Genomic DNA, 13,305 nt, shown 5'->3' with positions numbered 1-13,305 from the left:
GAGAGGGCTGAATGCTGGGGCTACTCACTGATTGCATCAAAGTGTCAGAAATTGCAACATCAAAAATAATAACTGATATTCCGGCGGCAGGCTGCTCTTTGAATATTTCCTTTAAAACGCTCTCTAATTTGTGTCTCGCATGGTGCCAACGTGTGTGTGACTGTGAGGGCTTAAAGCAAATAAAAGCAGGGGAAGTGCATTCATTATTCAACCTCTATTTACATATGGCAGACTATTCTGTCTGAACTTGCATAAAATAGATATGCGTTAATTCTGGTGCTGCTTTACGCCATCTCGCACTTCTTTCAGGACTTGCTCAGCATCTGTGCCTTTTGCCTCCTGACTTTGAAATATCTCTGCAGTGCCCTACAATACAGTACATCTCTGGCATCAACACCCTAAATGTCCCATCAGTTGAACTAACAAAAAGTGACTGGATGGTGCAGTTGTAAGAGTGACCATCTCACAACTAAAGCTTGATCCGGACAACATTCTTTATTTTAATTTGAATTACAGTAGCTGTTGTAACCATGTGAATTCAGAGGGTTAAATCAGGACATCTTTACTGACATTAGATGGAAACTAGGTGGACATTTTTTCACGTTTAGAGCTGAGTCACAGCTATCAAAGTTTTAAGAAAAAAAATCCAAGGCCCTGATTTTGCTTACTACTGAAGTGCTTTTGGTAACATGACCAGCACTGCACTGTCCTCAGATAATGTTAAAAGCAATGTAAGCCGATGTGCTGGCAAACACATAAATATTCTGTCAGGCCTTGTGTCCAGAGGGTCCACTTGCAGCAATGTTAGCGGTCTCTTTGAGGGTGACATCCATATTTCAACACCTATCTTGACTTCCTCGACCTTGCCGAGTTACGCATTAATAACACATTTATAATACATAATCTCTTTCTTGTTCTTAGCGTGTACATTTTTCTGTTCAGCGCTGATGGTATTCAGTTTTAATTGTGGACATCAGAAGAATAATTTGCAATGTCTCGCACGCTTTAGTGTTTCACTAAAGACCATTTGCATCACCTGCCCAGTGTCTATGGATAGGGCTTAGCCTTGCTCGTGGTGAGTATTACTTCAGTGAATTGAAGGGGACAATTGTGCGTTAAAGCAATGAATTGAGATCGACAGTCAGCCAAGGTTTTTGCAAGGATGATATTAAAATCAGCACAGCGGCGAATGGGGCTGCTTTACCAGAATAAATTAATGCCACAAGAGAGGAAAGAGGCAGGTTTGCTTTGCAATGACAAATGTTGATTTCCCCCGAGGTATTTAAAGTGATTTGACCCAGTCATTCTTTTAAATCACAGACAGGAGATGATAAATGTGCTACTAATGAGGCCTCTGCATTTTATCTCTCACTCTGCCTCCTGCAGGATCGCCCTGGCTCATAGAGGCGCCTGCTATGCCTTCACATGCTTCTAAAAAGCACCCTTAGCCTGACTAAATCCCAACAATGCAGAGTACAGAAAAAAACATCTGCATGTATCCCTTACATGCTGTGAAAGATTGTCAGAAAATTAAAATCAAACACGCAATCGCATTGTTCTGCAAATGCGCCCTTTTGAAAGCCCCGCTAATCTGAAAAAGAGTCAGTGAAATTCAACCCTGTCAGCGTTTGTAGACATTATAATAATCTTCCTACCAAGGGCCCTGTTTTTTTTTTAAACTGTCTGTTCCCTCCATCTAAAAGGTAAGCACTTTGCCTATATACACATGACAAAAACCAGAGCTGCGGGAGCTGTTAACAGCACGACTCTCATTATCTGCAGCATTGAGCATGCTGTGGAAGGAGACGAAGGCTCTTTTCAGGTGCAGATGTAGAGCATCATTGATAGGGTGTGCTGCTTTCCTTCTTTACAGCCGGCCTCTGATCAATCAGTGCTGACAGGGCAGGGGCTTTGTGTGCCACATAGCGGGACAAATGTCTGGCAGAGAGTGGGGCACACCTGAAAAGAGGAAGCGGCACACACCACCCAGCCCCTCGCCTGCAGATTAGCCCAAGCCCGCTTTGATGGATTAGCATGTAGAAAAATTGCTTGATTATTGATATGAAAATGTTTTGGGGGGGGGGGGGGGGGTTGAAGGGGAAGTGGAGGGTCCCGGAATGGTGTGTTTCTGAGGGATGTGCGTGTGCGGAGGTAGCGATTATCTACCTCGCTTTCCCTTCTCTCACCTGCCCCCCCCCCCCCTTATCCCTGCTCTCAGAGAAAAGAGTGGTACAAAGGAAAGACGAGGACATGGGGAGGAGACCAAGTGAGCCCGCGCTCTCTCCAGGCGAGACACATTCAGCTGCCCTTCATGAAATATTGTTCATCATCATATTAACAGGGCTGAACGTGGGGAGATAAGGCCCGTCTTAAAAAAAAGTAAGCAGAATGTCCCTGTGAGATATTTCAATCCGAAACCCCCCGAACCACCCACTGTACATTCTTTATTCATTCATTCAGAGTGAATATGAAATGTAGCAGGACCTTTTTTTTTTTCTTTTAGCCATCCCAGAAAAATGATGACATAATCACCTCACCTTTAATTGCTTGGTTTTTCAATCCCTCACAATCCTGTGCTGCTGTACTGTACGTCTCCTGTCTCCAGCATCCTTTTCCCTTCACATATTACCCTCAGTGACGGAGCAAGGCCTGGCATTTGCATAGTTTTGAATTATGTTGACGTTACAGTCTCAGCCCCAGAGAGTGGAAATACGGTGACATGCAGAAAGAGTAAAAAAAAAAGAAGTGTTGCATCTTACCTGTGGTGGTGACCTCGCACCCACAGAAGGGGGTTTACTTAGGGAAGATATCAGCAGCTATTCTATATCTACTTAACGCTGAGAGGAAGCTGCAGAGCTGAGGTTGAAAGCCGACGGAAGATTCCCTTTCAGAGCTCCAGTGTTTATTACCATGTCTTGCTGAAGCACAAAGTACCCCCATAAATGTGATTGACATAATGGTGAACTCCCTATCAGTAAAGAATACAAGATGACAAGTAAAACCAACAGCAGTCACATAAGTCATCGATACAAAGCCAACTGATGCAGGTTAAATCAAACAAACTGTGACTTTTATATTTGACTATCTCTAGGACATCAGGTTTGCATCAGTGTGAAAAAAATAACAATATTTGACAGCTATTCTCTAACGTCTTTTTTTAACATTGACTTTCACCCTCCGTAGCTATTTAAACACAGCATGTTACCAGCACTCCAGTGGTATGAGGTTCATTTTTTACAAAAGTATCCACTCATCCTATACGTTGCTCTGAATTAAAACATTGACCGAATAGCATAGCATTTTGAGCTGAGAGGTGCATTAAACAGATCCCATGTTCCGCATGGACTGTGTCTGGACGTATGAGCTGAGATGTGGGGGTCAGCGCAGGTGATCGGTGTCCTACAACTATCATGTGCTGTCCACTTTTGACAGCCAGAGGATGAGGATGAGGGATTTGTGAGTGCCATGGATTAGCTTCATGGTTTCTTCTGTCCTGATCACAGGAAGTTGGGCCCTGTCTGTTAAATGTCATCCGTGACCGACGGACGGGATCTAGCTCTCTCACGGCCCGGACCCATTACTGCAGACGGAGGCCTCTCGAAGGAGCGGTCCCTGACTAATGGAAACAGTGTGTGCAGTCTGAACTCCAGAACTCCGGTGACAAACGCAAGTAACGCAAAAAGCGTGTGTTTTACAACCCCCCCTGCAAAGGTCCAGTCGTAAACTGAGAATTTACGCCCTTCATTAGTGGTAATACAATGCACATAACTCTAACGTATAACAATTGGGATAGCTATAAAGTAACCATTTTATACCTTCTCAAATCTGTGACTTGTAGGTGACCCTGGTAGAGGCAATGTTAGGGCATGGCAGATTTACAATGACTGCATATTCCCTCTGATAGGCCTCTGCGTTTTTAGGGAATTAAAGGTGCCAAAATATAAAATGACTTAAATAATGATTTTATGTACCCCATCAGAAATATTAGTCTCCAAAGCATAATTTACAACTTGTAACTCAAGTTTTTTGTTCAAGGAGATTTCACATTGATTCATGTCTAACTTTTGGTTTTATAGCCAGCCAGGGTAGGATAGAAACCAACCTCTGTTTTCCTGGATTTCTTATTCTGAAGCCTCACCCAGTCGGTCCATTAAGATGACATATGAGGCGTAAAAATAGCTCAGGTAAAGGTATTCAAAATTAACAGACTGTTCATAGAACCCAGTGTCAGTATCAGGTGATTTTCCTTAGAGACTTGGGTCTCTTGGGTACCTTGGGTGTACAAGGCCTTTTGTTTAACTGTGACCACATATTTAGAAATAAAGCCGCAATTCATCACAGTGGGCACGTTTTGTACACACCCTCAGCGGAAAATATGCAGCTGGGCTATATCAGTAAGTGCACTGAGCAGGAGGGGAAAGTTGACATCACTTCCTCTTTCAATTTTGTCAAATTGTATTTGTTAGTTTAAACCTTTTTTACAGTACGAGCTTGTTTGCTTGATGTAAACGGTACTGTAGTTGTGAATGAAGCAGTGGAAACATGCAGGCTGCAGTCCATTCTTCTTCTGCGCAGCGTGACACAGTCAGTCACCTGACTGCCATCAGTGTCAAAGGGTGGCACGCACTCAGCGGGGGATCCTGAGTGGAGCCCATTGATGAGATGAAACAGGTTGACTTATCCCTCGGTCTGAAGTGGAATGAAAAACAAATGTCATGGAGGGTGACAGAGAGCGTCTGTGTCTTATCAGCCCGGCCAATGTGAGTGATGGCTCTTATCTGCCCCCCTGCTCCACGGCTGTTTATTATCCTAAGGTGGCAGGGTGGTGCTGGGAAGAGAAGAGGACTGGGAGCCCCTTCGTGATCCATCACTCCGGAGGTCTCCTTCCCCTCTTATCTGACCGCTACATGGATAACTGCAGCTCTTGTTTACAGACACCAGCCCATTTGAATGAGTAGCAGGCGAAGGAAACGATTCCTTTGCTCTCTTTATCAGTCCAGGTGAGTTATAGGGAGGGTGGAGTGTGCCACATCATTTTCTTTGCACACCCAGACATGCACATGCACAAAAAAAAAAAAAAAACGCCCAACATACACAAACACTTAAGTACGTAGTATGCACACACACACACACACACACACACACACACACACACACATGTATAAACGTATGCTATTCTTCTCCTGTATGAAATAAATGGAGGTTGAAGGGAAAAGAGATGGTAGAAGGTGAATGCAAGGCAGCGCTGCACACACTAGAGGATAAGCTTGTGTGTGGCACAGTTTATCTCTTTTCATGACTTACATTCATTTCTGTTATCATGTTTTTTTTTCTTGGTTATCTGAGCCAGCATGTGTTGTCAGTGTATACAAGAGTGAGAGTTGATATGAGGAAAAGAAACTATCTACGCCTGTGGTGGTCGGTGGGCAACTCTGTTGAGGTTATAGCATTACACAGCATCATATCCTGAATGGGAAGTGTCGTTGCTATATTTACTTGTGTTTTTGAAAGGAAAACCTCAATAAAAATGGCTATTTTTTTCACTTGTTCCATTTCCTTTCGCCATCTCTGTTGAGATATTCATGGTGCTCCCTGGAAGGGCAAAATGTGTGGGTTTCCATTTCAAACAGGGCTCTCGTGTCCATCACAACACCAGGGGTCTCTCCTAAAATACATACCTTCTGTCAAAGCTTGGGGATGGAGGGTGGGTGGAATGGAGCAATGGCGAGTTGGGAGGGAAAGAAGCGAGGGAGAGGTGTTTAAGGCTACCGGTCGCTCATTCCCTCGGGGTTCAGTGGCAGGCAGGCTTTCTCCTCAGATCCAAGTCAGCTTTCACTGAAGCTGAAATAACTAGAGTTTGTTTGGATTTACAGAAGAGGAGAGGAGGCCCGCAGGCCACCGCCTGTGAACTGACACAGTAAATCCTAGTGAAATCTCTCCTACCGCCAACCCCGCCGAGTAACGGTGACATGCCGTAGCTTGCGCCCACTCCAGTTTTAGCTTTGCAGAGCCAATAAAGCAGAACATCATGAAGGATGCTAATTGCAAACCACCAAAGACAGGCGGCCATCATGAGGCGGGAGTGGGAATTGCCCAAGTGCCAGAGTTGGGAGTGGGTATGGGGAGGTGGTGAGGGGGGAGAACGGAATGTAAACATAAAATCCTATGCTCTCATTAAAGAGTTGTGAAAAGACCTTGAGCTCAGTGCAGCATGCCAAGCTTTGCCAGTGGAGATGCCATTCTAAAGACGACTCTGTAGACATTGGCCAAGTCGTCCACTAAGAGTGGACTTAAAAAAAAGAAAAGAGGGTAATAGATGGTATAGAGGTAACAGATGAAATAACTCCATATCCCTTCTCACTAGATCTGTTTTTGTGTTTCCTCTGTATTTTATTTCTCTGTACTTACACCAACATCAAAACTGGCCTTAAATCCTCTGTTGTATTGCCATATGCTTCGAAAAGTGCAGACAAAAGTGCTCAACTTATTGGAACGTGCCCATAGACTCGATTACTCACTAGAAAACCCTGGAATAGATTGCCCACATCAAAAACACCAACTCCACTACTTTGTCCTCTCAACCGGCTCCTATTGTCTGATTTCGACCTAAAGTTTAGATAAAACAGAGCAGTAGTTTTTAACTGAAGTTAGAATGTAAGTAATGCTGCTATCTTAATTGTTTGGATTTACTAAAAAACATCCATCTTTGGCTCCACGTAGATAAAAGTTGATGCGTACTGCAGCTAACGGGGCTGTCTGCAGGCTGGAGTTTATGTTTGAGGTTATGTGGTAGAGTAGAAACACAACTCAGAGCTCATTTGTCCCACTCCAAGACTAAGAAAAAGCCAAATGTCTTGGCCTGATGCTTACCAGAGCGGGTCTGTTGTTTCTCCCATGTCTGCAGCCTACACACACACACACACACACACACACACACACACACACACACAAAGAGTAATACAGCACAGAAACACACACTGCATAATGTGTATGTATCCAGTCTGACATTGGCCAACTCTTTAAATCATTCTTTATTACAGTGTCACCAGAAATAATGAAGAAATAATGTTTCCATATTTCTTGTGTTTCTATTACAGAGAATCATACTAAAGCAAAAGCTTAACACAACCAAAAGTAATTTATTATAATTTGTCTGTGATTAATTTGTAGTGTAAAAGCAGCATTTATAAACAGGCATGATCCACCTCAACTTAATAGTATTCAATTAATCACAGGCCGGGCCCAGTTGTCGCTAAAGAAAATGGCAATTTAATAACACGACGCATATAGCAGAGCAGATTACCAAGTATTTATAAATGTCATTGGCTAGCCTGTAATACACAGTGACAGGGAAATATTCGCCAGGCCCAGCAGTGTCTGCTCCTATGTAATGCAACAAATGTCCCATCCCCATAGCAAAGAGGCTATGAATAACTGTGATAATCACTGCACAATGGCTTCATTTATCAATGTATGTGGAGCGCAAACGTTGGGGCGATTAGGCTGCCTCTCTATTTTCTGTAGTGAAGGTTTGTTTTTGCTGGAGCGCTGGACAGGCATGTCTGCAGAATGATGTCACAGGTCAGAATGATGTCACAGGTGACTCTTCAGCTGTCTGTCTATGTGTGCCCTCTGCTTTTTTTTTTTTTTTTTTTGCATTGTCTCTGACACATAGAGAGTGGAATAAGTCCTCGTGAGCATGTACATGGATTTGACTGCGAGTGAAAATGATTACCACAATGCCGGTGACTATGTTTTAGCAATCCACGCCAACAGAGACGGCCGTGCCAGTTCGTTCTAATAAAACCATATTATCCCTGAGACACGAGTGGGAAGTTCCATTTATAACACACACGTTTTATTGTACCTTTAATAGCCAGAGATTTGTTTAAATGTGGTCATCCGTAGATAAATAATAACATTTATAATTATTTTCCGAAAGCCACAATTCATCATTAACTGATTCATTATTTGGGTTTAAAATTCATTTCAAGTATCACAATAACAAAATGAATTAATCGAAAAGTTGCTAAACTTTAAAAGAAATTAAAAAAAGATGCCACTACATCAAAATACTGTATGTACAAAAGAAAAGATGTAAATGTCTTCAAAGAGTCCAATTACTTCAGCAGCTCAGTGAACAATAATTCAAGTTCAAGTTTAATGACCACATGTGCCGACACAACTCTTCATCTCCTTTCTGTTTGGTGTTACATTTATTTTCAGTTATGGCTTCAGCTCCCTGTCTTTTGAAGAAGCTGATATTTTGGGGTTTTTGATTCAACACACACATTTCATGATAAACTCAATGTTTGTCTGTCATTGGAAATCTTAATCCACCACCCGTCACTTCAGTCTTTTAATATAGGTGTTTAAATTTGCACTTGCTTCACGCAAAAATGACCTTTTAAGATTGAGTCAACCTTAGTTACCTTACTTGTGTGATCCTCTACACGTCATATTTTGCTGCTTCTGGAGCCTTCTGCATAGTATCTTGACGCAGAAGGTTCATGCGCGGTTAACTTTGTGAAATGGTGGAGGATAGTTTATGCCTTAAAACTACTTGGTTAGGGTAGGAAAAAACATCATGGTTTAGCTTACAATAAGTATGCTTTTGACATTACGTAAGCTATAGATGTTATGTCATGTGACGTAAAAATCACTCAGATCACACAGTCCTCCTCAGCTGATTGAGTCAGTCAGTCAGTCAGTCAGTTGCTATGTAACTGTAGACTTTGAAGCTTTCTATGTTTCTGAGCTTCTCTAGAACTTCTCATCTGACTTGAAAGTTGAGTTTTTTTGTTTGTATCAACTTTGCTTTTCTTTTAACCCGTTTTGAATTGTATTTTTCACATAAGAAAGTGACAAATGTTTTGACAAGGAAAGTGCTTAATTATGGATTATGGCTGTGACTGCGAACTCCTCAACTCCACTGACTCTCCTCCACTGGGTATTCTGGTGGTACTCTGAAAGTTGTTGGCGTTGACACACCAGATTGTTCAGGCAATTATTTTCTCCTTTTTTTTGCGCATCCCGTCTTATGTGGAGGAAAATGTCTCTACTAAAACGTAAAAGTGAAAGAGAAATATATTTTAGGAAATCTTTGTCTTTAAACCATGATTATAGTTTGTCACATGTTGCCTGGCTGCTTAGGTTTTGGCACTTGCATGCCTTTAATATCATTTTCAATTTCTAAGTGTCACTGGATATGATTGCAAACTACTGTTTACCTAAAAAGCAAATGGGAAAGGTATATATAAATGGTTACAGTTAGAGTGAAGGGTGTGTCTGAAGTGTGTCAGAGTTTGACCGGTCAGCCGGGTGACAAACAGCTTCCCGGCATTGTTGGCATAAGAGAAGGCCATCATGTGCGTTTTCATATGAAAGTAACGTTTGGTGACTGAAAACAATACTAACAGACACTAAGAATAGCTTGGGTGTTGGAAAGAGATGACTCCCATCCTGAAAGGAAAAATTCGCTGCAATTACAGCTTTATTTAGATGTAGTTGGTGGTCCTTCATTTGATATGTAGTTGTTTATAAGTAAGTTTCTTAGTATTCATCAGTTGCATATTAGTTACGCATTTGCACTGTGTGCAATGCTAACATTCATATCGGTGTAAACAGCTGATGAGAAGATAGATGAGCTATGGGAATTTGATCTCTTTGTTGGTGGGTCGTGTGTGTGTGTGTGTGTGTGTGTGTGGGGGGGGGGGGGGGCTGTTCTGTCCTATCAGAGTAAAACGTGTGAGATGGATAGGTTGACAAACGAAAAAAGAAGAGAGACAGCAGTGGAGCGGAGGCTGCTCAGTGGGGATGTGAGAGGAAGGAGGCAGTGGTGGAGCTGACCACCGTTGGGACCGGAGAAAGGTCATGGTGAAATGGAAACTGATTCTCCACCCTGGCTCCTTGGGAAATATCCAGTAACTCTGCCTTTCTTTCCCCCTGTACGACAGCGTTGCACTTGCCTCCACAACCTAAACTGTGTTTAGCCTAGACCAGAACAGGTCGGCGAAGGAGAGAGCAGGTCACCAAATCTGTTGGGGTACATCCTTCATCTTAACAAAAGGGGTGGGTCTGTGTCAGGCTGGGGATGCAGTTGCAGAGCAAAGTGATCATTTCTGACAGCCTTTAAGCTAAAAATCCTGACTCTACCAGAGATTCTGACCCGAGCTGAGTGATAGGAATGCAGCGTTCCGCCTCTGATGGCCCGATTTCCTGCTCGCCTCTTTGAAATGCGTGCAGGGTTGGTTTCAGCAGAACCTTCACATCAATTACCCCGAAGGAAACCAACCTGTGGCCTGACATTGTGGGTGAAGGCAGATATTCATTGTTAGGACATGCAGTAAGAGCAAAAAAATATATGAGGAGCAGAGCTACGGTTGGTCATGCTGTGTTATGTGAGACAAAGTGTGCATGACTTGAGAGTAACTAGCTCCCTGTTTGTGTTTTTATTTTTATTTCAACAGTTAAATTAACTCTTTCTATGCACTTTCACTACCACTACTTTATTCTTACCTAACTTTTATTTTAAATTTCAAACCACTATAACCACATTGAAAAATAAGTGCTTTAGATAACGTCCGGCAGCGTACAGCATCACTGTTAGTGATTTTAACTGTGTACCAGTACAGTTTGTACTGTTTGTATTGTATAACATGCAGTTACAAGGGAACACAATGTGAAATGAGTGAATAAGGGGATAACAATCTGGGAACTTAAAAACATTTGAAACTGTATTTTTTTACCAGCCATTACCTATTCTATTATTATGGAGTGCAGTATGACAAAGACTCTGTGTGATGATGCAGTCCCCTTCAAATATCATCTATAAAGCTGCACAATGCCATCAAACATTTGTTGAAAACAATGACTTACCCTTGTCCAAAGCCACCAGTGATTTTTATTGTGGTCATTTTCTTACCATCTCTCCTTGTTTGTAAAGGAAAATAAAAGGAGCTAAGAAACTTAACCTCCCTTCTCAAGTTGGAAATGTCAGCTGAGATCCTGCTGCAACACTTCCGCGACTACGAGCTGACCAAGTGCTGACCACTCAAAAACCTTGCTTACTGCTACTTGTTATGCGGATTGATATCTTACAGTCATCCTCCACCTTCTGTCTTCTCAAGCCAACACACAGCTCTGACCTGCACATACTGTACACTATTCAAATATTAAAGGCTGTGCACAACACATTCAGGGCTCAAGCCCCGAAGGACACCAGACCGCTAAACTACACTCAGCACAAACACTTTCCCTTTCACTTTTACTCCCTGAGCAATCACGCTCAGGGGCCACGTGACGTCCTTACCCATGAGTAAATGACACAACTTTGAAAAGCCACAAGCAATGTCAGCTTTGTCCTCCTTTCAGTCTCACACTTGGGAAGGCAAGCAACGTAAGACTGATTGTAGGGGCCAGCGGTAGAGAATTCACTGAACTGTACCTGAGGCGAGATTACTTTGTGAGACATTTAAAGGTTCACCCTTTAAAGTTACAATGGTGTGGTAAGTAGCCATCATAATGTGGAGTGTTTAACAGAATTGCTTCTCATTTTCACTTTCACGGATGGTTTGAGAATCTCCTGCAGTTTCGAGTGCCCCATTGTCAGATGTTCATCAGCGATCGAGATTGTTTTGGAGACGTAAAACATTGCTAAACAAGTGTAAAGGGCCGACTCAGCCACTGCATTGCCAAATGACATGTTGCAATGATAGCTTGTGATTTTTGGGGTTTTTGTAGGACGTGACTTCATGTCAATGTGACGATGCAATGCTGTTATTTTTGTGTATAAGTACAAAACAGTTTCGCTGCCTGTTTATTTTGGTTGTCAGCACATGTTTGTGTGGGCTGGGGTTTCATGGCACCTCATCTGCTCGCTCTGTTCTTTTTTGCATAGCTGACATAGAACACAATTGTAGGCTTTTCAGGGCGCATTTGTCAGCCACTCTTTTTTTTCCTTTACCTTTTAGACCCAACAATAAAAATAACATTTAGAAAGTTACCCAGTCCAAACCATTATGGGACATTTGCTGCCAACTATCCAGAAAATGTGTTTCTGCTTCCTTAGACTATTATATGGTTTTCAGCAGCAAGGGGCAGGGAGGTCGGCTGGCCTCCTGATAGAGATTTATATAGGCTTCATGGTTCTTTCTTCTGTTCGAGTGTGTGTATGTGTGCGGGGGGGTGTACTATTTGGACATGCGCATATGAACATTAAAGATATATATATATGTCCCTTTTCCCCTGGGAAAAATATAAGGTCAAGTTGTTCCCTGATATGTCTTGGTGATGTGTTAGCAGTAGACTGTGTGTTAGTGATAGCTTGTATTTGACTAGTGTTTAGTTGCTATAGCGCTGGATATTCCTGTATAGTCCTCAGTCGAACCCACAGCTAAACACTGGTGGACAAGTATTCATGGACTGTTTGATTGAAAAATAGATTGGACCAGCAAGGTGTTGATGATGCTTAAGATGAATGGCTCAGCCGTGGATAATCACCCTCATCTCCCACTTTTCTGCTCAGCAGTCGCAGATAGACTCGTTCAACTCCTCACACCGGTGCTCATGAGACAAATGGCACTCATGGTCTTGTCAGAGAAGACACGATCTTACGAACTCAACTAGACAAGTGTTTCATCCATACACACTCAAATACATAAAAAATGGGAGCAAGGCCCACCAGGCCGTTTTATGCAGATATCAAGAGAGTCAAATGTTCACTACGACGGAGGCACACACACACACTGTGTAAGCAGCCTTCACTCAAATCTATTTCATCCTGCTGTTTCCCCCGTCATCTCCATTATCCTCCCCTGTGTTGCAGATCTCTTGCACTTCTTTCGGCCTATCCCCGTTTTGTGGCCATAATTCACTATGGTCTGGCTTTTTGACATGCGTGCAAATTGGCAAATTACAGGATGGCGAGCTGTCACTAGTCAGATTCATGTGGTCACAAGGGGCTTGTGGAAGGTGGGGAGTTGGGGAGGTGCTGGTGATGGGGGTTGGGCAGAGCAAAGAGGACATTACCCCTGCTTGTTCTGGCCCAACATTGTTAACGCTGACCGCTTGATTGACACCCACTGCTGCCGGGATTTGAAAAGGCCCTCAGTGCTGCGCTGCTTTAGGAGGCCTTCTCCCCTCCCATCCCTTCTTTGTGTCCGTTTTTTCCCCTTCATGTTGTTTTTCTCTCTTTGCCCCCACCACCTCATTTGCATCAGAGGCCGGGAGGTTTCATAGTGTACGGGAGGGAAGCGGGGGACTCCCCGACTAACCCCCTCCGCACTCTTTGTCTCATCAGCCCAG

The sequence above is a fragment of the Cebidichthys violaceus genome, unplaced genomic scaffold, assembly GCF_023349555.1.
Source record: "Cebidichthys violaceus isolate CVI_PGR_0920_01 unplaced genomic scaffold, fCebVio1.0.p SCAF_5, whole genome shotgun sequence".
NCBI classification, from domain to species: Eukaryota; Metazoa; Chordata; class Actinopteri; order Perciformes; family Stichaeidae; genus Cebidichthys; species Cebidichthys violaceus.
Note: the sequence above shows the minus strand (reverse complement) of the source record.